The 22,309-nt window shown below is 43.7% G+C and overlaps 1 protein-coding gene across 3 annotated transcripts in view; it reads right to left on the reverse strand.

Moving 5' to 3' along the window:
* The window catches only part of ZC3H12C (zinc finger CCCH-type containing 12C), a 58,984-nt gene extending 38,853 nt beyond the window's left edge, over nt 1–20,131 (reverse strand). For 2 of the 3 annotated variants that reach the window (XM_075061688.1, XM_032779793.2), the window contains exons 1-2: nt 19,862–20,131; nt 19,031–19,162 (exon numbers count right to left, since the gene is read on the reverse strand). The gene's annotated coding sequence lies outside the window, so the exon portion shown is untranslated. Of the gene's footprint in view, nt 1–19,030; nt 19,327–19,861 lie in introns of those variants that run through there. The other variant, XM_075061687.1, reaches the window with a different exon arrangement.
* Between the last annotated feature and the right edge of the window lie 2,178 nt (nt 20,132–22,309).

Consider the following 22,309-nt stretch of genomic DNA (forward strand, 5'->3'; position numbering starts at 1 on the left):
CCTCAGAGATTTTGCTATTTGAAAGGGGTCACCAGTATAAAAGTTGAGAACCACTGAATTAACCCCTTTGAAGCCTCAGGGAATGCAGGGGAGGGGCTTCTTCCTTGGTAGGGTGAGAAGGATATTTGCTTTTCTCTTGTGTCCCTCCCCTAGTGGCTAATTTTAAATGAAGCTACCTCCCCTGCCATGAATCTTCCTCTATGCACTTAAAATTTAAATATAAGACTATAATATTTTTTGTTTTAGGGAAGTGAAAGGCAAGGTACCTAATGGAAGAAAGCTTAACAGCTTGGCTCTGCAAGCGTCAAACTGCTGAATGAGCTTTGGGGTAAGGAAGGCTGTACCTCCCCAAATAGCCTGGCTCTGCCCCCTATCCAACCTCCACCCACTTCTTGCCCCCCAAATGCCCCCCTCAGAATCCCCAACCCATTCTGCTCTTTGTCCCCTCAGGAGCCCCCAGAGACCACCACCACCACCCTGGGACCCCAAACCTGCTCCCTCTCCCCTGACTGCCCTGACCCCTATTCACTCCCCCGCTGAGTCCTGACAGGCCCCCAGCACACCCACAATCCAACCACTCCATTCCCTGTCCCCTGACCCCCCACAACCTCTGCCCCCTCCCTGTGCCCTGACTGTCACTGGGACTTCCTGCCCCTTAATAAACGCCCCCGGCCTCGGCCCCCTCCCTATCCCCAGGACTCCCTGCCCCTCAGCCTCCCCCTCACCCGGAGCGCATCCAGAAGCTTCACTCCACAACTGCAGCGTGGCTCCGGCGGGGCCCCTGAGCTCCGCCCTACTCAGAGCTGCATGGTAAATGGGCGGGGCTGCGAGCTTCAGGTGGGCCTGAGTTCCTTTCGCTCTGTGTGGAGCTCGCAGCCCTGCCCCCTTACCATGCAGCTCTGAGCGGGGCAGAGCTACACTGCCACTGTGGAGCGAAGCTTCTGGATGCACTGTGGGTCCGGGAGAGGGGTGGAGGCGGGTCGGGCTGGGGTGGGAGCCTCTGCCATTCTCGTGGGGTCCCCCGCGGAGCCCCACTTGCCCCCCCATCTGGGCAGCCCTGCTTCTCTTATTTGTGGTAAAAATATTAAAGGACTCTAACAATCTAAAATAACCATAGCTTGAATTAAAACAAAGTGGCAAGGAATATTTTGGCTTTGGAGAGGAGACTCATCCATTTTTATACATCCCTATAACTTGGTAAGATATGGATATGTATTACTGTAGCCCCTCTGTATGAAAGAGTCCTCAAATATCAAGAGACCATTGGATTCCAGGTAAGACCTGTTAAAGCACACTAAATCTTTGTGATCTATGGGTATATCTGCAATTAAAACACCCACTGCTGGCCTGTGCTAGCTGACACACGCTCATGGGGCCTGGGCTAAGGGGTTATTTAACTGTAACATAGACTGTCGGGCTTGGACTTCAGCTCAGGCTCTAGGACCCAATGAGGTGGGAGGGTCCCAGAGCTCAGGCTGCAGTCCGAGCCTGGAAGTCTACACTGCAATTAAGCATACCTGTAATCCGAGCCTCAGGAGCCCGAGTCAATTAGCATGGACCAGCCATGGGTTTTTAATTGCAGTGCAGACATAGACTAAGACACCCAAACAGTTGCACTGTTGTTGATGGCATGATATAATATTTGTATTAATGAGGACAGAAAATTAAAAATGTTAACATAATAGCATTTATTCCCACTATATTTTGTGGGTATAAATATAGCTCTGACCTTTTCTTGGATGTTTGCTAACTAAGGCCCTAACCATGCAAGCTGCTCGTTGTAGGAGCAATGCTATGCCCATGCGCGGACCCATCAAAGTAAATGGCCCCTCCACACAGAGCTGCCAGCAGTATCAGGGCCTAAAATACCTGCCTAGTCATCCCTAAGTAAGCACTCTGTGGTAAGAAAATGTTAAGGAAGCATTTGACAGTCTACATCACAATTCATTCTGGAACATCTCAAAGTTTTGCCAGTAAAAATAATTAGCATCATCAAGGCTTTATATCAAGGTGCAGCTTGCAGAGTTATATAGACTTGAGTGAATCATTTATTAGAGCCATTCGTGTCAAAGAAGGATGCATTCTCTCACCACTCCTGTTTGGCAATGTAATTGATTTCACTATGTGAAAAAGTGTAGAACAATACAACACAGACTTCACTTGGTTCCACAATAGTGCACTTGAAGAGAGAGATTTTGCTGATTTCTAAATGACATCTAAACTAACGAGAAAACAAAGACCAAAAGACAGTCCAGCATCGCAAAAAAGACAGGATTAATAATGAGTTATGAAAAAACAAATCTAATGAGAATCCCAATAGCTCCCAAACTCAAACATTACAAGGAGTGAGTACATTGGTGGTAATGTACAAGCCAATGGAGATCTCCAGAAAGATACGATGTCATGAATTGGCAAGGTGGCAGCTGCATTTACCAGTTTAAACAAGATTTGTAAAAAAATTTAAATGACCAATTTGAAGACAAAACTACACATTTTTAACTCATATTTTATTTCCATCTTAATATATGAATTTGAAAGCTGAAAATCCAAAAGTATACTTAAACATGTATGAATGCCTTCAAAAAGCAAATGCTGCAGGAAAATACTACGTATTAAATGGAATAATTTGCAGCAAATGCCAAGAATTGTCAGAGTTCTACAACCCCTCATTTCTAAAGATATCCAGAAAAGATGAAAATATCTGGGATGTATATTAAGAATGAAGCCAGCATTTGCCATGGCAGACATTCTGTTGGGCAGCTGTGATGGCTCTGGGGGTATCCAGGACTGAGTCACCTTGTTATTGCCCTGCCTTCAGTGAGAGGGAGATTTGCCTTTGCTTAACTGAGTGTCAGCTCCCACACCACTAGCCTGTTAGCCAACCAAGCACTCTCCTCAGGACTATCAGCTCTTACTTTGCTTTGTAGGTTAACAATAAATGCACCCATCCCTGAGCCCCTATGAAGAGCCCCCCTTTAGTGTCGAGCCCCTTATCCACTGAACAGTCACAGAAATGTCAGGTGTGCTGTCCCCAAGGGAACAGTGTACACACCAGCTTGTATGATTCAATTCAGGATCAGCACCTGGCTTAATACCCAGCACCAAGATCTATTTATAGCTATGGTTCTTAACCTGGGGGGCATGCACCCTGAGAAATGTGAGATGCCCTTTCTGGGGGTGCAAGACATGCCAAATTAAGCACAGGCACATAAGTACAACTACTTTGTTTCATCAAACCTATGTATTTATTAACATTATACACTTTTAATTATTACTATAATATACAAACAAATATATCTAGGTTTAAAGAACTGACCTACTTCAACAATTTTTTGATAAAGGGTGTGAGAACATATTTTGATTTTTTATAAGGGGTGCAAGAACATATTTTGAGAACCAAAGGGTGCAGGCTGCAGTAAAGGTAAAGAACCACTGATTTATAGTGAAAACAACAAGGTTATCATCAAAGATTCAAGAGATAGTGGGTGATGATAATGGAAACAAAAAAATTACATATACAAATATAACACTTTCTAGAGACTAAATTTTAGATGGAGGTTAGCCTGTTAAATTAAGAAATTTATCTCACCCCAAAATGGCCTCTGCAGTGTTTCAACCAAGGCTGTGTGTGATGAATGTAAACGCATTGCCTGCTTGCTGGCTAGGTGCAGGATGATGGGATGTCATCTTTGCTCCCCAAACACAGACCAGCAAACCTTAGAAGTGTATCCAAAATAAGGTTCTCTTCCCCTACTGTGGGTATGTCTACACTACGGGATTATTCCGATTTTACATAAACTGGTTTCATAAAACAGACTGTATAAAGTCGAGTGCATGTGGCCACACTAAGCACATTAATTCGGCAGTGTGTGTCCATGGTCCGAGGCTAGCGTCGATTTCCGGAGCATTGCACTGTGGGTAGCTATTCCATAGCTATCCCATAGTTCCCACAGTCTCCCCGGCCCCTTAGAATTCTGGGTTGAGAGCCCAGTGCCTGATGGGGCAAAAATCATTGTCGCGGGTGGTTCTGGGTAAATTGTCAGTCATTCCTTCCTCGGGAAAGCAACGGCAAGAAATCATTTCGCGCCTTTTTCCCTGGATATGCCTGGCAGACGCCATACCACGGCAAACATGGAGCCGTTCAGCTTTTTTTTTTTTTTTTTTTTTTTACAGTCACCGGTATGTGTACTGGATGCCGCGGACAGAGGCGATACTCACCAGCGCTACACAGCAGCTTCATTTGCTTTTGGCAATGAATAGCTAAGACGGTTATCAGCGTTGTTTGTACCGTCTGCTGCGGGCGTAATTGGCAGATGAGATGATGGATATATCTGTCTTCTGTACTGTTGCTGCTCCATGGTGCCCCTGGCTGAGATGGCCGGGGGCGCAAAAGAAAACTGGGAATGACTCCCCGAGTCAATCCCTCCTTTATGGTTTTAAAAATAGAGTCAGTCTGCCCTAGAATATGGGGCAAGTGTAACTAGAGAACCCAGTGATCAAGAGAGCCACAGCTGCTCCGTGTCAGATCCCGCAGAAATGAGCTAGCAATGCATTCACGGGGGTGCCTGCAATCAACCTCCACCGCGTCGTGCTTCCTCCTCCCCAACCTTTCACTGGGCTAAACGTGGCAGTGTCCCCCCCCCACCCCCATATTGTGTCATGAAGTATAAAGAAGCAGGAATAAGAAACGGTGACTTGTTAGTGAGATAAATGAAGGGAGGCAGCCTGCCGGGGCTATGACAAGTCCAGGCAGGACATTAAGCGGTGCGGGGAGAGAGCCCAGCAATGCCGCTGCTATGACAGTCCAGGCAGACAGAATCTTTTCTTTACACAGGAAAGGGAGGGGGCTGATGGAAGCTCAGCCCAGATTGCTATGATGAAGGACGGTTACGAGCCGTTTGTACCATCTACTGGGAATGACCAGGAATCATCTATTTCACCCAGGCGCCCGGCCAGCCTCACCTGAAGCAAGCCAGGGCAGACTCACGGGTTGATAACAAGGACGGATTACCAGTCCTACTGACTCATCTGCCACCTGGCAGAGGAGAGAGTGGATACTGCTCTTCACTGCTGCAGCATCGCGTCTACAGCAGCATTCAGTAGACATAGGGTGACATTGAAAGAGTCAAGAAACTTTTTTTCCCTTTTTTCCACGTGGGGGGGGGCGAGGGAGTAAATTGACCGAGCTATTCCTGAACCACGCCGGACAATGTTTGACCCTACAGGCATTGGGAGCTCAGCAAGAATGCAAATACTTTTAGAGACTGCTGTGGATGTGGGATAGCTTGGAGTCCTCAGTACTCCCCTCCCCTCCATGAGCGTCCTTTGAGTCTCTGCTTCCCGTTACGCTTGTCACGCAGCACTGTGGTAGCCTGGAGATTTTTTTTTCAAACGCTTTGGCATTTTCGTCTTCTGTAACGGAGCTTGATAGAACAGATTTGTTCTCCCATTACAGCGATCAGATCCAGTATCTCCAGTATGGTCCATGCTGGAGCTCTTTTTGGATTTGGGACTGCATTGCCACCTGTGCTGATCAGAGCCTCACGCTGGGCAACAGAAAATGAAAATCTAATTTCGCGGGGCTTTCCTGTTTACCTGGCCACTGCAATCCGAGTTCAGATTGCTGTCCAGAGCGGTCACAGTGGTGCAGCTGTGGGATATGCCGGAGGCCAATACTGTCGACGATTTGCGGCCACACTAACCCTAATCCGATATGGTAATACCGATTTTAGCGCTACTCCTCTCATTGAGGAGTACAGAAACCTATTTAAAGAGCCCTTTATATTGATATAAAGGGCCTCATAGTGTGGACGGGTACAGTGTTAAATCGGTTTAATGCTGCTAAAATCGGTTTAAACGCGTAGTGTAGACCAGGCCTCAGTTTCTATCTCTCTTAGTTCCTTTCTGAAATTTTTATAATCCTTCATCTGCACTCATCCTAGATGTCTGTCAGCTCTGTCTTGATATAAACTTTAAAAACACACAAACACATATAAATATACACACACACCTCCTTACATAGTATCTGTACGTATACTTCACAATGATATTAATAGCCATTATAAACCTGTCCTTCATTTAAGACCTCCCATGATATTAACTGTTGAACCAAAATGTGCATACCGGAATCAGGGCATTCCTGTAATCCCCCTTCCCAGCTGAGTCACAGCAACTAAAGTAATACGCACAAGGATCTGACTGAAAAAAATTCCCGTCAAACACCATTCACAGACGGAAAAATCATGAGACTTAACAACATAGAGGATATGCAAAGAGTGGCCTAGGATAGGAAGGAATGGCAGAGGGTTGTTCATGCTCCAAGCAATATCTGATGGCATGAAAAAGATTCAGAATAAGAGAAATGGTGAAATCCAGCTCCACTGAAATCTATGGGTACCTCTACACTGGAGCTGGAGATTTAATTTCCAGATGTGGTAAACAGATATTTGCTAGGTCTGATCAAGCTAGCCTGCTAAAAAAACAGCCGCAGCAGCACAGGCAATCGGACAAGCTAAACATCCAAGTACATACCTAGAGGAGGGGTAGGCAACCTATGGCACAGGTGCCAAAGGCAGCACATGAGCTGGTTTTCATTGGCACTTGCATTGCCCAGGTCCTGGCCACCAGTCCAGGGGGCTCTGCATTTCAATTTAATTTTAAATGAAGCTTCTTAAACATTATAAAAACCTTATTTACTTTGCATACAACAATCATTCAGTTGTATATTATAGACTTATAGAAAGAGATCCTCTAAAAACATTAAAATGTATTACTGACACGCGAAACCTTAAATTAGAGTGAATAAATGAAGACTTGGCACACCACTTCTGAAAGGTTGCCAACCCCTGACCTAGAGTCTCAGATGGGATGTACTCAGGGCAGCTAGCCTGTCCTACCATTATTTTTAGCAGGATAGCTCAATTAAAGCTATCGCGTGTGTGTCTACCCAGGTCGGAAGTTACACTTTCAGCTCCAGCTCAGACATATCTAATGGCAAAACTCCCAATGACCACAATGGGGCCAGAATTTCACCCAAAATGTTGCAATGAAATCACTAAGTAACAGTAGTCATATTGAAGTGAAATGAAACATAACCTTTGAAGCAAGGGATTTCATTTAATTGAACCAAAGAACATTGTTTTAATGGTTAGGAAAAATAATTCTCCACAACCACTGTATTTATTTAAAGAGACACAGTCAACTTTTAAAAACTGCAGTCTGAAAATTCTTACCTCCTATTTATAGGAATAATGCCTAAAATTACAACAACTGAAAGAGATTAGAGGAAAAAGTTCTTCCTTTCAGTTTTCTTTGTACACTTGGTGTATAGTTGGTTTTACCATTTCCACTGTTTAGTTATTTAGGTCTTGAGCCTGTAAGTGAACCTGCATAGGTAGATCCTTGTGCCTACAGAGAGCTCTCTTAACTACAGCAGGGCTTCATGTGGGCACAAGAGTCCACCTGTGAGTATCCAATTATAGGAGCAGGGCCTGATCAGGGAGTGTCCCCTGCTTGTATGAGTCTTTCACACAATGGCAAGGGAGAGGTTTTTTTAAAACATAGGCAAATGTTACAGTGAAACTCAAAAGTTGTCAGTGGGACTCAGAGGCTGGTAGAACAACTTTTAACTGATTGTTTTTAATTGATCAAATTTCAAACTAATACATCCCCTTGAAGGACAAAAATAAATGAAGTGGTGCACAACACCTCATTGTTACACTTCATAAGAATAAATATTTATTCAGATTCCCATCTCTTAACTGGTTATTTTCCAACACAATTTAAAAACAAAACAAAACACACTAATCCAGATAGCTATTGAGTGACTATTCTGAGAGATATCAGTACAGCAAATTTCTCTGTGTATTTCTAGATCGTCACACAGAAAGGTGTGTATCAGAGCACTGCCCGAATGTATTTGGTTAAAGAAAGTCAGCAGTCTTGTTTATTGCTATGCTGCTTTACAACTGGTCTTACTGCTTAAGAGTAAGTGTCTAGTTACACTTCAAAACACCATTCTCTCTAGAAAATGTATTTTCATTGCTGAATGTTAGATGCTGATCTTTTCTGTTCTTCAGAAAGGATCACATGGACAGCCTGTATACTTTCTCCACATGAAGTGTCTGTAATTAACTTTCCTTGTGACAATATCTGGCGACCAGCCAATATCTACAACTGTAGAGAGTATAACTGACATACTTAAGAGAATGCTTTTATTCTAACTGTTCTGTCAGAAGAAAAATCAACAAGGTTATGTGAGAGAGCCCTCCCATTATTTAAACAGCTTAAAAGAGCTGGATACCCTACATCAGTGGTTCTCAAAGCTGGTTCGCCGCTTGTTCAGGGAAAGCCCCAGATGGGCCGAGTCGGTTAATTTACCTGCCGTGTCTGCAGGTTTGGCCAATCACAGCTCCCACTGGCCACGGTTCACCACCTCAGGCCAATGGGGGTGAACCATTGGCCTGGAGCAGTGAACCATGGCCAATGGGAACTGTGATCGGCCGAACCTGCGGACACGGCAGGTAAATTAACCGGCTCAGCCCATCTAGGACTTTCCCTGAACAAGCGGCGGACCAGCTTTGAGAACCATTGCCCTATATAACATCCATTATACTATATTAGGGCTCATCTGTGCTGGAGAACTCTCTCTTAAAAAAGCCAGAAATGAATGTGACAGAAAATATTAGGGCTTGTCTACACAGCAAGCTACTGCACAACATGCCAGTATGTAACTGTACCGCACACCAGTATGCCATGCAATAACTTCTATGTGGATGCTGCTGCAGCATGCATAAAGTTCCAGAGTCTTTTGGTTCTAATGCGGCCACCTGCTTACCAGGTGATGTGTCTTGCCAGATGTACATGACACCAGTGCTCCAGGGTTTCTGCTGGAGATTAAAGTATTGGTTTGCCCTTATAACGTCCTAGATGGCTTTGGTCCTGCCTCTTTGAGACACCACCTTTCTGCCCAAGTCATACTGTCACAGTTGTCAGCTTGGGCTGGAGTTTCCTCAGATACAGCTTCCAGTAATGGATTCTCCATGAGGGGCTTCCAACTTTGAAACGTACTCCCTCTCTTGGAGTGAAATACCCAGAGCGTGCAGCAAAATTCATCTATTTACTCAGATTTTTGGGGAGAGAGAGAGAAGCCCAATAAAGTTGGAAATTTGGGGGTGTGGTAAGGTACTGTCAGGATGTCTAAATTTGATTGTTTTCTCTGGTTTATTATTTTTGGGAAGGTGCTAGGACTTGTTAATGTAACTTTAAAAGTATGGCAGGCACCTAGATCTGGTATTAAGTGGGTTTCTCTTCACCTCCCTCCCTGCCCCCTACCACTTAGTTCTAAATCAAAATAAAGAAATGTGTATTTTTAAAAGGTTCAATATATTTGACAATGTATCTAGCCATCATTTAGCTACAGATTTTGTTTGGATTTACTATAGCCATAGAATACAAAGAGACCTCCAAGAAGTCCTCAAGGAAAGTAAATCAGGATCAGACTTGACATTCCTGATATTTCTAAGATAAGACTTCTATTCCTTTATTTTTGAAAATAATCTAATACATCATAAAAAAAAAACCTCACCACCACCTGATTGCTCTATCTTTTTCCAACTTTAAAATGGTCAGATTCTTTTAGGGTTGAATTTTCTTACGATTAGTCCGTCTCAGCCTAATGAGAATTTTTATTTAAAAAAAAAATGGACAAGCAGATTGAGTTCTAGGGCTGTGAACAGAGTATGTTTCTCCTTAGGAATAATATTTCACACTCTTTTGCTCTAAACTCAAATGTCTTACTTTTAAAAGTTAAAACTTGTCATGCAGTTAAATCTTCTCACAATGACAAATGCATGTGACATGTCTGAATTTGCAGTTCAGAAACTGCAAAGTTATTAACATTCAGATGTATTAACTCTCTTAGCAACATAAAATGTTAATATCTATCAGTAAATGCAAGATTACTTTCCAGATAACTGCTCTAATTCAGGTTAATGTATCAATCCTTACTTACAGTGCTCAGTGGAGACTTTTTGGTTTAAAGATCAGAATGAAAATTGTTTCTTTTACTACCCCAGAGAAATGAATAATGTTTGCACCTTGCTGAGTTCACCTATATGCAGGTAAACAATTTAACAGCCTGTGGAAATACTAAGTGAACAGGAAGAAGGATAAATAGATGAAGTTAAACTACTTGTAGCACCAGTGGCATATACAAGGTTTCTTCTTGCTCTAGAGACCAGGGAAACACAATGTGCCCAATCTGTTCAATGTTGGTATCTGGAATTTAATGAGATAATCCAGCCACTGACCAAGCCTAGTTAAAGCCATTGCCTAGAAGTAGTAAACAGCTTAAAGAAAACTGACCCTACAAGTCTGTGCAGCCTTGAGACCTGTAGTCTGGAATTTACAAAAGAAAGGGTGTAACTATTTTTGGATAGGTCTTGCAGAAGGGTGGTAGGATTCTCCTACAGACCCACACTGTAGGCAGGCATTGGAACCCTGCAGATTAATTCTTTAATTCACTGAGCAGGTGTGGCTTGTCAAACTCCACCTTGAGTAAAGGACATAAGACTTTCCCTTTCAAAAGAAAGCTGGGGCCAGTCCCAAGGAAGGAAAGCTATAGCAGCCAAATTTTTTGAGGAGAAGGTTTAGGTAGTTTAATTTGAATTGATTTTGGTTACAAACCAAAATCCCTGCTGGCAGGTAACTTTTGACTTTGTATAAATTGTGTGCAGCATTTTGTTGGAGCAGGGTGAGGAATGCACCAGCTTACATCTAGTACCAAAAATTGTGGAATTTTTCACACAACCTCCACAATAAAATGTATAAAGAGGGAAAAAAAGGATAAGTGGCTGGTGGAACAACAGCTGAAGCAGAAAGCTCAGATTGCAGTCTCTGAGCAACAAGCATAGGCTTTAGCCCAGAAGCATCTTCAAAAAGTCCACACTGCAGTTTACCAGGAACAGCAATGGCAGTCCCAGAAACAGTAAGAAGCCCAACTTACAGTTCAGCAACAATGGCAAAAGCCCAATTGGCAGTTCAACAAGAATAGCAGCAGCAATTCCAGAAGCAGCTGCTATAGACTTGCAAAACTAGGTGCAGTGCCCTGAGTGTTTGTAAATCTCAACTGTTTCCTAGTCAGAAATGGAACTATTTCCAGATGCATTTTTGGTCATCTACAGAAGGTGGCTATTGCAGGGCAGGAGTCATCATCATCTTAGGTATTCAATCAGTTCCTTTTTGAGGGGAGAAGGAGAGATGACATATCAGGCCCTAGGAGAGGATGCTACCACAAACTATGAAGATGACCAGATCTGCCATCCTAGACAAGTTGGGGATCTCTGCGAAAATACTCAAAGTGGTTTTCAGGGATCTCTTTTCCTTGGAGATACAGCCATGCAACTATGCTTGGCATCTGACAGACTTGATGGCTCAAGAGTGATATTCACAGACAGTCAAGGAACTGATAGACTTGCTAGTCCTAGAGCAATAGATTAGCAGCCTGGCAGAGTGAAAGAATGGATGTGTTGATACCAGCTGTCTATGCTAGCAGAAGTAGTGTAACAAAAGGCATATGACAACTCCTATGGTGGAAGCTAGTATCTCAACCAAAGATTTTGTTAGCCTTGAGGTACATGGGTTGAGGTGAAAGGTCAACATTCCCTCTAACTCATCAAGAGGAACTGGCCAGAGAAGACACTATTTTTGTCAGACCCAGACATAGGTTTGCCATTGCAAAGTTCATCAGTTTGGGATTTGGGTGATGCTATTGTAGAATAAACGTTTTCAACAAATCAAAGTTTCAAAATATTATCTCACCATCAGTGAGATTGTGTGTGACCTATTGCTGGTGCTTCCAACGCTTGCGCCTTAATCACAGTTCATATGTGAACTAAAGTGATCTGGGAAGATGGCATAGGAGAACAGGTATTTGAGAACCACAATACTGACAACCAAATTTGGCCTCTGCTAACATGTTGAAAAGGCTAATGGAGTTTAGGCAGCCTCTGATCTCTGTCTACCTGGCCACTGGTCTGGGGGGCTCTAGGCAATTTTAATTTAATTTTAATGAAGCTTCTTAAACATTTTAAAACCTTATTTACTTTACATACAACAATAGTTTAGTTATATATTATAGACTTTTAGAAAGAGACCTTCTAAAAAATGTTTAAAAATGTATTACTGGCATGCGAAACTTTAAATTAGAGTGAATAAATGAAAGACACCACTTCTGAAAGGTTGCTGACACCCCGACCTATGGCATCTGCAGCGCTTCCATGTGGAATTCTTTTCACATATTTACAATAACTTATGCCATATTCCTTTGTCAGGCAGCACTATGTCTCCAACTTCACTAACTCCGACAATCCCCAGCACTTATTTGTGACTTTCAATTCCATCCTAAACCCTTCCCTTCAAAGCACAGGACATTGCTGTATTTTTCAATGAGGACTGACATCTCCCCTTGGGTATGACTTTCTTCTAGCTCATTCCCCTCAAAATACTGTCCACAAAAATAAAATAAAACAAAACAACCAAATCTACTTTAATGCTTGCCCCAATTCTATTCACTTTTGAACTCATCACATTTGCTGTTTACATTTGATTTAAATTTCCTCTCTATCCTACCTCAAGAAAAAAATAACAGTTTGGAGAAGGAACATATTCTATTAAGTTTGCAATATCTTCCAGAAGATGTATCAGGATATGCTGGCCCTTTAAGATGGGTCCAGATCCAAAAGCTGAGAATGGGCAACAGGGGATGGATTGCTTGATGATTATCTATTCTGTTCATTCCCTCTCAAGTACCTGGCATTGCCTGCTGTTGTAAGACAGAATACTGGGCTCGATGAACCTTTGGTATGAACCCAGTATGGCCATTCTTATGTTAAAAATTGTCGTCACTATGTCAACCCACAACACAGGCATTCTTGGAGCTGTATTTTCTAGGGCACATGAGTGCTAAACCTCTACAGCAGGGATCGGCAACCTTTGGCACGTGGCCCATCAGAGAAATCCGCTGGTGGGCTGGGACGGTTTGTTTACCTGCAAGGTTTGCGCGGTTGGCCAATCGCAGCTCCCACTGGCTGCAGTTCACTGTTCCAGGCCAATGGGGGCTGCAGGAAACAGTGGCCAGCACATCCCTTGGCCTATGCTGCTTTCCGCAGCCCCCATTGGCTTGGAACGGTGAAACCTGGCCAGTGGGAGCTGCGATCAGCAGACCCTGCGGATGCTGCAGGTAAGCAAACCAACCCGGCCCACCAGCGGATTTCCCTGGTGGGCCACGTGCCAAAGGTTGCCGATCCCTGCTCTACAGCAAAGAATTCCAGGAAGAATGATGCAGCATGTACAAGTAGCTATCTTATTTCACAAGGTGGGAGTTGTGGAAAGAGTAGGTGTGCCAGGTAAGGACTGTGGAAAGATCAACATAGATACCTGGCCAGAGAAGGGAAAGCGTAGAATCTGATACTGTTTGTGAGGGGATCCTGGAGAGAGTGTAGAACCTTAGGATCAAATAGAAGAGGCAGCATTGGCCAAGAAGACATACAGGGTTTGGGAACTGATACTTATTTGAGGCCCAAGAGTGGCACTTTAGGAGGATGCTTCCTTCCACAACCCAATACTGAGAATTTTAAAGTGTTTTTGTTTGTTTCGGGCACTCTTGTGAAAGAGTCAATGGCTCAGTATGGAATATTATACAAAGGAAGTGCTTGTTTAAAATGTTTTTTTTTATTTTGCATTTTTGTTACTCTAGAAAGAGTGGTCTTCTCTTTAAGAATCAATTATTCTTAGTTAATGAATGCGATTGAGGATGGGGTGAGGAGGTCTGAGAGACTGCCTCACTTTTTGCTTGATTCTCCCACAGTATTCTGTTCATATGCTACTTTTAATATGCAACTTATAAACACAGAAAACAAATGCCAATTCTTTGAAACCATATAATACAGCCAGAATGGCTGGTGCAAATCCTGGGTTTCTCACTCCAGATCTATAGTAAAAGCAAAGTATTTATATGAAATAATTAGAATGATTGTAGACAGGAAGCATCTTAAGCATGACTAGTCAATAAAATTTTCCAACGCTAAACATCTTCCATTATTCTTTTATAAATGACACTGAAAACCCTTATTGTACCTTGATCCTTATAAATGGGTACAGAACTAAGTGTCTGTATAATTGTCTACTTTCTCCTAATGATGGACAATGGCAAGGTGTCCATATGCTGCTTTTTCTAGCTCTGTCAGCAACTTTAGTTACCAATGACTATAAATTACTGTTCACTTGCAATATCTTCAAGTTTCAGGGCACCTGGTCAGGTAACAATACCTTTTGACAGTTTGCTTATGTTCTGTCTTGTCTATCTGGACTGTAAACTGTCTGGGATAGGGACCATGTTTTATGTGTTTGTATAATGTGTATATAAACCTGACCCTGACTGGGATCTTTAAGTGCTGCCACAATACAAGTATTAAGATACAGCAAGTGAATATTCAACACTGAAGTTATCTCAGAGTGCCTTCAACACTATTCCACAAAACAGTATTTAAGATAATCTATGAGCCATTTGCTTTATCTAAGGCCCCAAACCTGCAATTGGCTCTGTGTACATTGACTCCTGTGCCCATATGGCACAGTAATCAAATATTTTAGAACTGGTGGCACAGCTCTCAGTTAAAGGACCCACACCTTTAGAATTTGGTCCTTTGGTAAGTCCACCAGCATCTGAATGTATTAATGTTTAGGGCCCAATGCAAGGTCTGTTTATTTTGATCACAATTTGATTAACACAAGGGTCGGCAACCTTTCAGAAGTGGTGTGCCGAGTCCTCATTTATTCACTCTAATTTAAGGTTCTGCGTGCCAGTAATACATTTTTATGTTTTTAGAAGGTCTCTTTCTATAGGTCTATAATATATAACTAAACTCTTATTGTAAATAAAGTTTTTAAAATGTGTAAGAAGCTTCATTTTAAATTAAATTAAAATGCAGAGCCCCTTAGACCGATGGCCAGGACCTGGGCAGTGTGAGTGCACTGAAAATCAGCTCGCATGCCGCTTTTGGCATGCGTGCCATAGGCTGCCTACCCTGCATTAACAAAAGAACTACAATATCAGAGCAGAGCAGTAATAGCTCTAATCCAGTACTGCGTCTCCAACAGTGGGCAGTCAGTACCAGATGTTTCAAAGAAAGAGGCAAAAATCCGCATAACGGACAGCGATGGAACAACCTGACTACAAGGGAAGCTCCTTCCTACCTCCAGTCAGTCAGTTGTTGACATATTTGTTTTATCCTATAAATGTAACTGTGGGAGTCTTCATTAACTTGCGCGTGAAACCAGAAGCAATTCAGAGACTATCACAGAGACCCTGTACTTAAGCCTTTCACCTAGTAAATTAAATGTAGCTTTCAGGACCTCCAGGTAGTCTTTATTTTGCAGTTGTCTTAATAACAGATGGAAACACTTAGCTAACTGCCCTGACAATAGGCACTCTGGAAATAAATAAGTCTAGGAAAGTCTCTAGAACAGGGGTTCCCAAACGTGGTTCGTGGCTTGTTTAGGGTAAGCTCCTGGCGGGTCGCAAGACACTTTGTTAACCCGAGCGTCTGCAGGTACAGCTGCTCGCAGCTCCCAGTGGCCATGGTTCGCCACACTTAGGTGAACAAAGCGTCACACAGCCGCCAGGGGCTTACTCTGAATAAGCCATGAACCAAGTTTGAGAACCCGCGCTCTAGAACTATTCATTTTCTTTAACGATATCCATCCAATAACTCATCCTAGCCATGTCCCAAATGTGGCACAGAAAAGTAAGAGAGACAACATAATAGTTTCAAAAAGGGGAGAAAAAGTTAAATAACGTTGCAAATCACAGCATTAAATATCCTAAATTTACTACCATTTCTCTGAGTAACCATTATCCCTCTCCCATTCCCACTTGTACATATCAAAGATTTTTTTAATGGCTAAAATATACTTAAAGAGATATGACTAATAGGAACTCTATAAACCTAGAAGACAAAGGCCTAATGAGATCCAATGGCTAGACGATTGGAATAACTATCACTAGAAGTCTTCAAATAAAGATTGGATATGTTTCTAAAAAGATGAATTTCTAGCTCAACAAGAAGTTATTGGCCTGATGGAAGCATTACTGGGTGAAGTTCTATGATCTATGTAATTCAGGAAGTTAAACTAGAACCCAAATCCCTTTTAGCCTAAATCTATGAATTGCTGGGCTGTTTACAGGTAAGCTGTGTTGGCTAAAAAAGATCTTGTAGTCTGATTTTTTTATTTTTATTTTTAAATTCATTTTCATTGCCTTTGCATTGCTTGTCTTCATTTCATTGTTGGGGATATTTTCAACCGGGAGCAGGGACTTCCAGAAATCTCACAAAAAAAAGCTTAGTCTCATGAGATTTCCAACTCAGGTTTACGTAACTGAGAGAGTTACAGTCTGAATAAACAAAACATTTTGGGTGCGCATCAGAACCAAACTGAACCTCTAACACTTTCAAGGTTAACCAGTATCAAAAATCTAGTTCTCCTTGAGCAGCAAGAAGAGTCTCTGGAATATCATTGCTTGATATTTTTAAAGCACTGATCCATCCAGTAAAGTTAGTAATTAAATCATTCCAACAGATTAATACTCAGTCCAACATTCTGAGGCTCCGTCTGTGCATAAACACCAGTCTCCACAAACAGATGAGCAAAGTCTTGGATAATACCTACGTTCAATCAGTTTTTTGAAAATTATATACTAAAATATCATCTGATTCTCCAACTTTTACACCCTAGGAAAACTCCATCTGATTTTTTTTTTTAAATCAAAATGTGTGGTATTTTTCTAAACTCACAAGCAATCTGAATACAGGAGACTGATAGCATACTGGGATAATGCATGCCAAATTATGAAACTTCTATGTGACCGATGTTCTTTAAGCCTTATTTAAGAAGTGCTTCCACTACCCTACATAACTAAAGCAGCTGTAAAGTTACTGGATGTTGACATAGCAAGCTGGTAATAAAATAGCATTGCTTTCCAATATCCATTCACTACTATCCACTTCAAGGAAGACTTCACCAAGTACATCTAGAGAAATGTGCTCTTGCATTGCAGCTACATATACTAAATACAGTATGTATTAACTAATGTTCCAGTAAACTGAATGGACCCTGGTTGAGAACCACTGATATAGACAATCCCTGCCAATAAGTGTTTAACAGATATATTGGAAAGGGAGCAACATGTTACCTTGAAAACCCAGAGGTACATGAATGGCTAAGTTTCTTTCTAGATCAGAAGGCGATGTTAAACTTCTAAACACTCATCTTCAGAATATGCAGTCAAAGTTGACATTAGTGACCTTCACTGGCCACTGAATGTGAGGCACTACTCAGAGCTGTGGTTTTTTTCCCCCGCTCAAACTAACCATCAGGAGCGATCTGGAACAAAATATTCTTGGACTGTACCAAAATTATTTGTATAGAAGTGCTCAAAGGTCCCAAACAGGAGTTGAGCTCCATTGTGCTAGGTGCTGTACAAACACAGCATAAAACAGGCCCCTATCCCAAAGAGTTCACATTCTAGAACCTAAATCCTACAAACATTGTTGCATATGCATAAAATTTCTCACAGGTGTTTGCAAAATTAAGTCTAAATCAAGACAACAGAAGGTACAAACAATTTTCTAAAAACATAAACCAAAAAAAACCCCACACCTGAGTCTGAAAAACTTTCAGCAAGCGTTACAAATAAAACCTATATCTGGCCAAAAAAAATTATATTTGTTTAGTGTACGTAATAACATTTTTGGTATAGTGGATTTCCTTGTTTTCCCTATTTGTGACATTTTCACCTAGCAATGTGGCAATGAATTATTTTGTCTGTTAAATACCTAGAAGTGTATTCAAAACCATAATAACCAGCAAACGGGGAACTCTAGGGCAACTTTTGCACATGAAACTACTTTTAATATATAGCCAATTTAAGGAAGAGTTAAGTTAAACATGCCCCTTAATATAACTGTTTCTATGACCTCTGAACACAGAGGTACAGAAACAGTTTTAAAGAATTATCTGAATAGTAAAGATTAATTATTGGCTACACAAAGTCAACTACTCTTGATTTTAAATAAATATTTTCACTATGGTACACCTAAGAAATTGAAGCAGTTTAAACTGAGTACTTGAAAGGAACTGATCAAAAACCACTATGCATGCGAGTCAAAAGGCTTCTTCCCATGTCACAAGAGGTTAGGGTGACCAGATGTCCTGATTTTATAGGGACAGTCCCGATTTGGCGGTCTTTTTCTTATATAGGCTCCTGTTACTCCCCACCCCCTGTCCGAGTTTTCACAGTTGTGATCTAACACCTCTTGCAGGGTGACCAGATAACAAGGAAAAAGAAAATTGAAGTGTTATGGTCTCAGAGTCTTTCCAATCCTAAAATGCAATCCTTTCCTAAAGAACACCGCACGGCTCTGGCCAGCCCTTGGATTACACATGCTATCTTCATAAATATGGACAAGAGTAGAGATAACTAACAAAAGCTAGGATTAAAGCTAAACTATGTTATTTTGGGGGAGGAAGAGACTGGATTTGGGATGTCTGCGGAGAAGACTTCGAGGACACTTGTTTTTGGAGTGGTGGTGTAGCCCTGCGGGTCCCAGAATATTAGAGAGACAAGGTAGGTGAGGTAATATATTTTACTGGACCAGCTTCTGAAGAGGTCTGTGTAACTCGAAAGCGTGTCTCTTTCACCAACAGAAGTTGGTCCAATAAAAGACATTACTTCCTCTGCCTTGTCTTTGGAGTGGTTGGCTGGACTGAAAGAGGCATTTGGTGGACTGAGGCAAGAGGGTGTGCTGGGGAAAGGGACGAATTGGAGCGGGCGCTTGGCGGGATGTAGGGAGAAGGGATGGGAGGCTGGAGGGGCTGCCTGGTGAGAGCGGATGGAGGAGGGACTGGGCTGCTCGTGGGGGAGGGAGGCGGCTCGGTGTCTGCGGGGCTCGGCAGGTACCGGGTCCCTTACCTCGCATGAAACCACGGAGCGTCCGCCTCGCCTCAGAGCGGCAGCCGCCCGGCATTCAGCGCGGCCGCTCGGCGCGCCGCTAGCCCGGTGATCTCACCAACGCGACCTCGAGGAGCCAGCAGCAGCCAAGGCCTGGAAACAAAGCGGGCAGCAGCCCCGGGGCCACCTTTAGTCACACGCCGACCCGGCCCGGGCCCGCTGCCTCCGTCTCCAGACCCCGCAGCGCGGAGCGGAAACTCTCCGGCCGCCGCCATGGCCGCAGGACACGCCGGGGAGGCGCCCACGCTGCGCCACAGTTACCACGGCCCTGCTCCCTGGCCCCTGTCCTGGCTGCAGCCCCCAGCTGCCCCCGTCTCCCTTGTGCCCCCCGAACTCCCTGGCCTAGCTACACCCCCCAGCGTCTCCTGTCTCGGATACCCCGCTCCCCAGCTCTCTGCCCCGGCCACACCCCCAATTCCTCCTAGACCCCCGCCCCCAGCTCCTGCCCGGCTAGGCTACAACCCCAACTCTTGCTCCCACCCCAGCGCCCTGCCCCGCCCACGCCCCCTCAGCTCCTCCTAACTCCTCCTGCCCTTGCTGTGCCCCAGTTCCCGCGGCCCCGGCTATACCCCAGCTCCCTGCCCCGGCTCCCACCCCAGCGCCCTGCCCCGACTATGCCCCACTCCCGCCAGCTCCCTAACCCCTGGGTCCCTGTCCGGGCTACACGCTCCCTGCGCCCCCTGCTCCTTCCCCCGCCTGCTCCGTTACCCGGGACTCTGCCCCGGGAGCGATCGGGATCCCTCCCGCTCCGTCCCATCGCTGCCCAACGGAACGAATCTGTTGCTCCACAACCTGCCCGCAGGCTCCTTGCAGCAGCATGTCCCGAGCCGCCGCCTCAGGGCCCCTTGGCTCGGCTCACTGCGATGTCAGCTGGGGGAGCCGACTTCACGTTACCCTGGGGCGAGACGCCTGCTTCTCCCCTAGCATCGCTGGGGCTGCTGCATTTCACTTCCTCCTCCCCTGTTCATGGCAGGAGCTGCTTGGGAGACAGACGCGCTGAAAGGGGACGCCTGTGCTTACTGCTCCTCTCCTCTGGCAGCACCAAACAAGCCGCCGCCTCCTCCTGCTGGAGGGAGGCTGGGTTGGAAACCAGCACCTGCTGCTGGAGATCATTAAAAATTGAAATTGGAAACCAAGGGGAGACAGGAGGAGCCTCAGGGATCGTCCTAGGGAGGTGCTGCTCCCCTCCCTGCCCTGGAGCTCTCGCCTCATGAGAGAGAACGGGTTTTCTGCTGAAATCTTAACTTGTTGTATAGATAACTAGTAGCAATCTACGTTAAAAAAAAACTGCTAAAGGAGAGAGGCTGAACTTGAGGTAGGCATGGAGGTGAGGGAAGCACATTTTCCCAATTTAATTCTAGCAGCAAAAAAACAGAACTGCAAACACTTATTTGGTGTCTAAATGAGGACACTGGTGCTGGTAATATGCTAGGGCTGTAGCCCTGGTTGCGCATGAAAGAGCCAGAAGGTTTACACTGAAAAGTTAATGTGTTGATTACAGTACAGTACCCGGACACTTCAGGCTTGCAGCACAGATGAAGCAGAACTGTTAAATCAGACTTGTCTATACTGGGACATTTTAACAAAAAAATCCAGCTGCTGCCACCATAGGTTCAACTGCCAGTTCTGAGCAAATCTAATTAGCACCATGTTGAAAACAGTTACCAAAAACAGTAAGAAATCTACTGTAGAGCTCCCAACATTACTAATGCCAGTATAACTGAATTAGTGGAAGCAAAAGGGGGTGGGTGGGTGGCTGCGAGGAGCGTAAAACCCTAGCGTACCAAGGCTAAAGAAGAGCATACTACAATTCAGGAATACAGTCAAAATGGTTTATCTGGATCTATATTGCAAGACTAAACCATTTTTTAACTGTGTGGGGTCTTAACATGTTGACTAGACCAGAGATTCTCAAACTGTGGACCGTGGGCCATCAGTGGTCTGCGAGCACCATTCAGGTGGTCGGAGGATAGTTCCCTCTAAGGCGTGCGCCTGCATGGCTGCACATGAGAGAATGAAAGGCCACCCACCTAATTAGTGAAGCCGTGCAGGCATGGATGGCTCCACTGATTAGGTGCCTTGATCCTGGAGAAGACGCACATGTAAGGTGAGGTGGTAGCCTTAGTCGGAGTGGGGGTAGGTGGGGGTGCAGTGTAGTCAGAAGAGGGGATGGAGGGAATTTGGGATGTGCAGGGCTGCAGCAGCCAGAGAAAGAGGTAACTTTCCCCAGCTCCAGGGCTGCGGCTGCCAGGGTCAGACGGCCCTCCTTCCCAGCCTAAGCTCTGTGACTGCTGTTGTGAGGAGATACCCCCCTCCCAACCCCAGCTTGGCAGCTGCTGCTGCTGGGGAGAGACGGCACATCCATAACATTAGAAAGGTAAGACTACTCGTGTTAGAATATGAGTTGTGTGCTTTTATTTGTAGAACAAAACCATGTTAATTATTATTAAGGGTTTTTTTATATAGTGCTTTTATCCAAAGTGCTTTACAATAGTTAGCTACCAGTACAAACAACATTTGGAAAGATAATTAAGTGGTCTGCAGAGACGCTCACCAATTTTCAAGTGGTCTGCAAAAAAAAAAAAAGTTGGAGAACCACTAGACAAGACCTTGCAACAACATAGCTTTTCAGCTGATAGATGGGACATAGGATTCACATTCATTTAGTTTCTTCTTGTTGCAGCTGACTTCCAACACTGAATGACACCCAGGAATATAAACTTTGATCAAGTGTTAGCTCTCAGCTAACAATTAAAGAAATAAGGAGGTATTTTATCATTGAGATGGATTGATCCACATGCTGATAAGAAGTAGCAACACACTTCTGGGGGCTCCATTTGTTTTTGATTATGGTATCATTGCTGTACGTAGATGCACAATGTGGTGCATCCATCCATATTACTTGGAGCCAACAGATCCAGTATGATATCTGCCTTCTGAGATGACTCTTACCTAGAAATATCAACATAGTTTCATTCAGAAATTTGATGCTGACCAATTGGCTAGGGAAAGGAACTAACTCAAGGGACAACAATATCATTAATAATTTCAAAAATTCATATTCTAGAGTGAAAGTGGGGCTAGGTAGCACCAAAGTCATATGGACAGATGACTTGTAGTAAATAAAATGCTAAAATCTTAAATTTCTGAGAAACCTCTCCTGCTGTTGGATGAGGCAATGTGCTGAAAATTCTTGAAAACAAAGTTGAAGTTAATCCCAGTTAATATGTGGTATCCTTA

The sequence above is a fragment of the Chelonoidis abingdonii genome, chromosome 1, assembly GCF_003597395.2.
Source record: "Chelonoidis abingdonii isolate Lonesome George chromosome 1, CheloAbing_2.0, whole genome shotgun sequence".
In the NCBI taxonomy this organism is placed as follows: domain Eukaryota; kingdom Metazoa; phylum Chordata; order Testudines; family Testudinidae; genus Chelonoidis; species Chelonoidis abingdonii.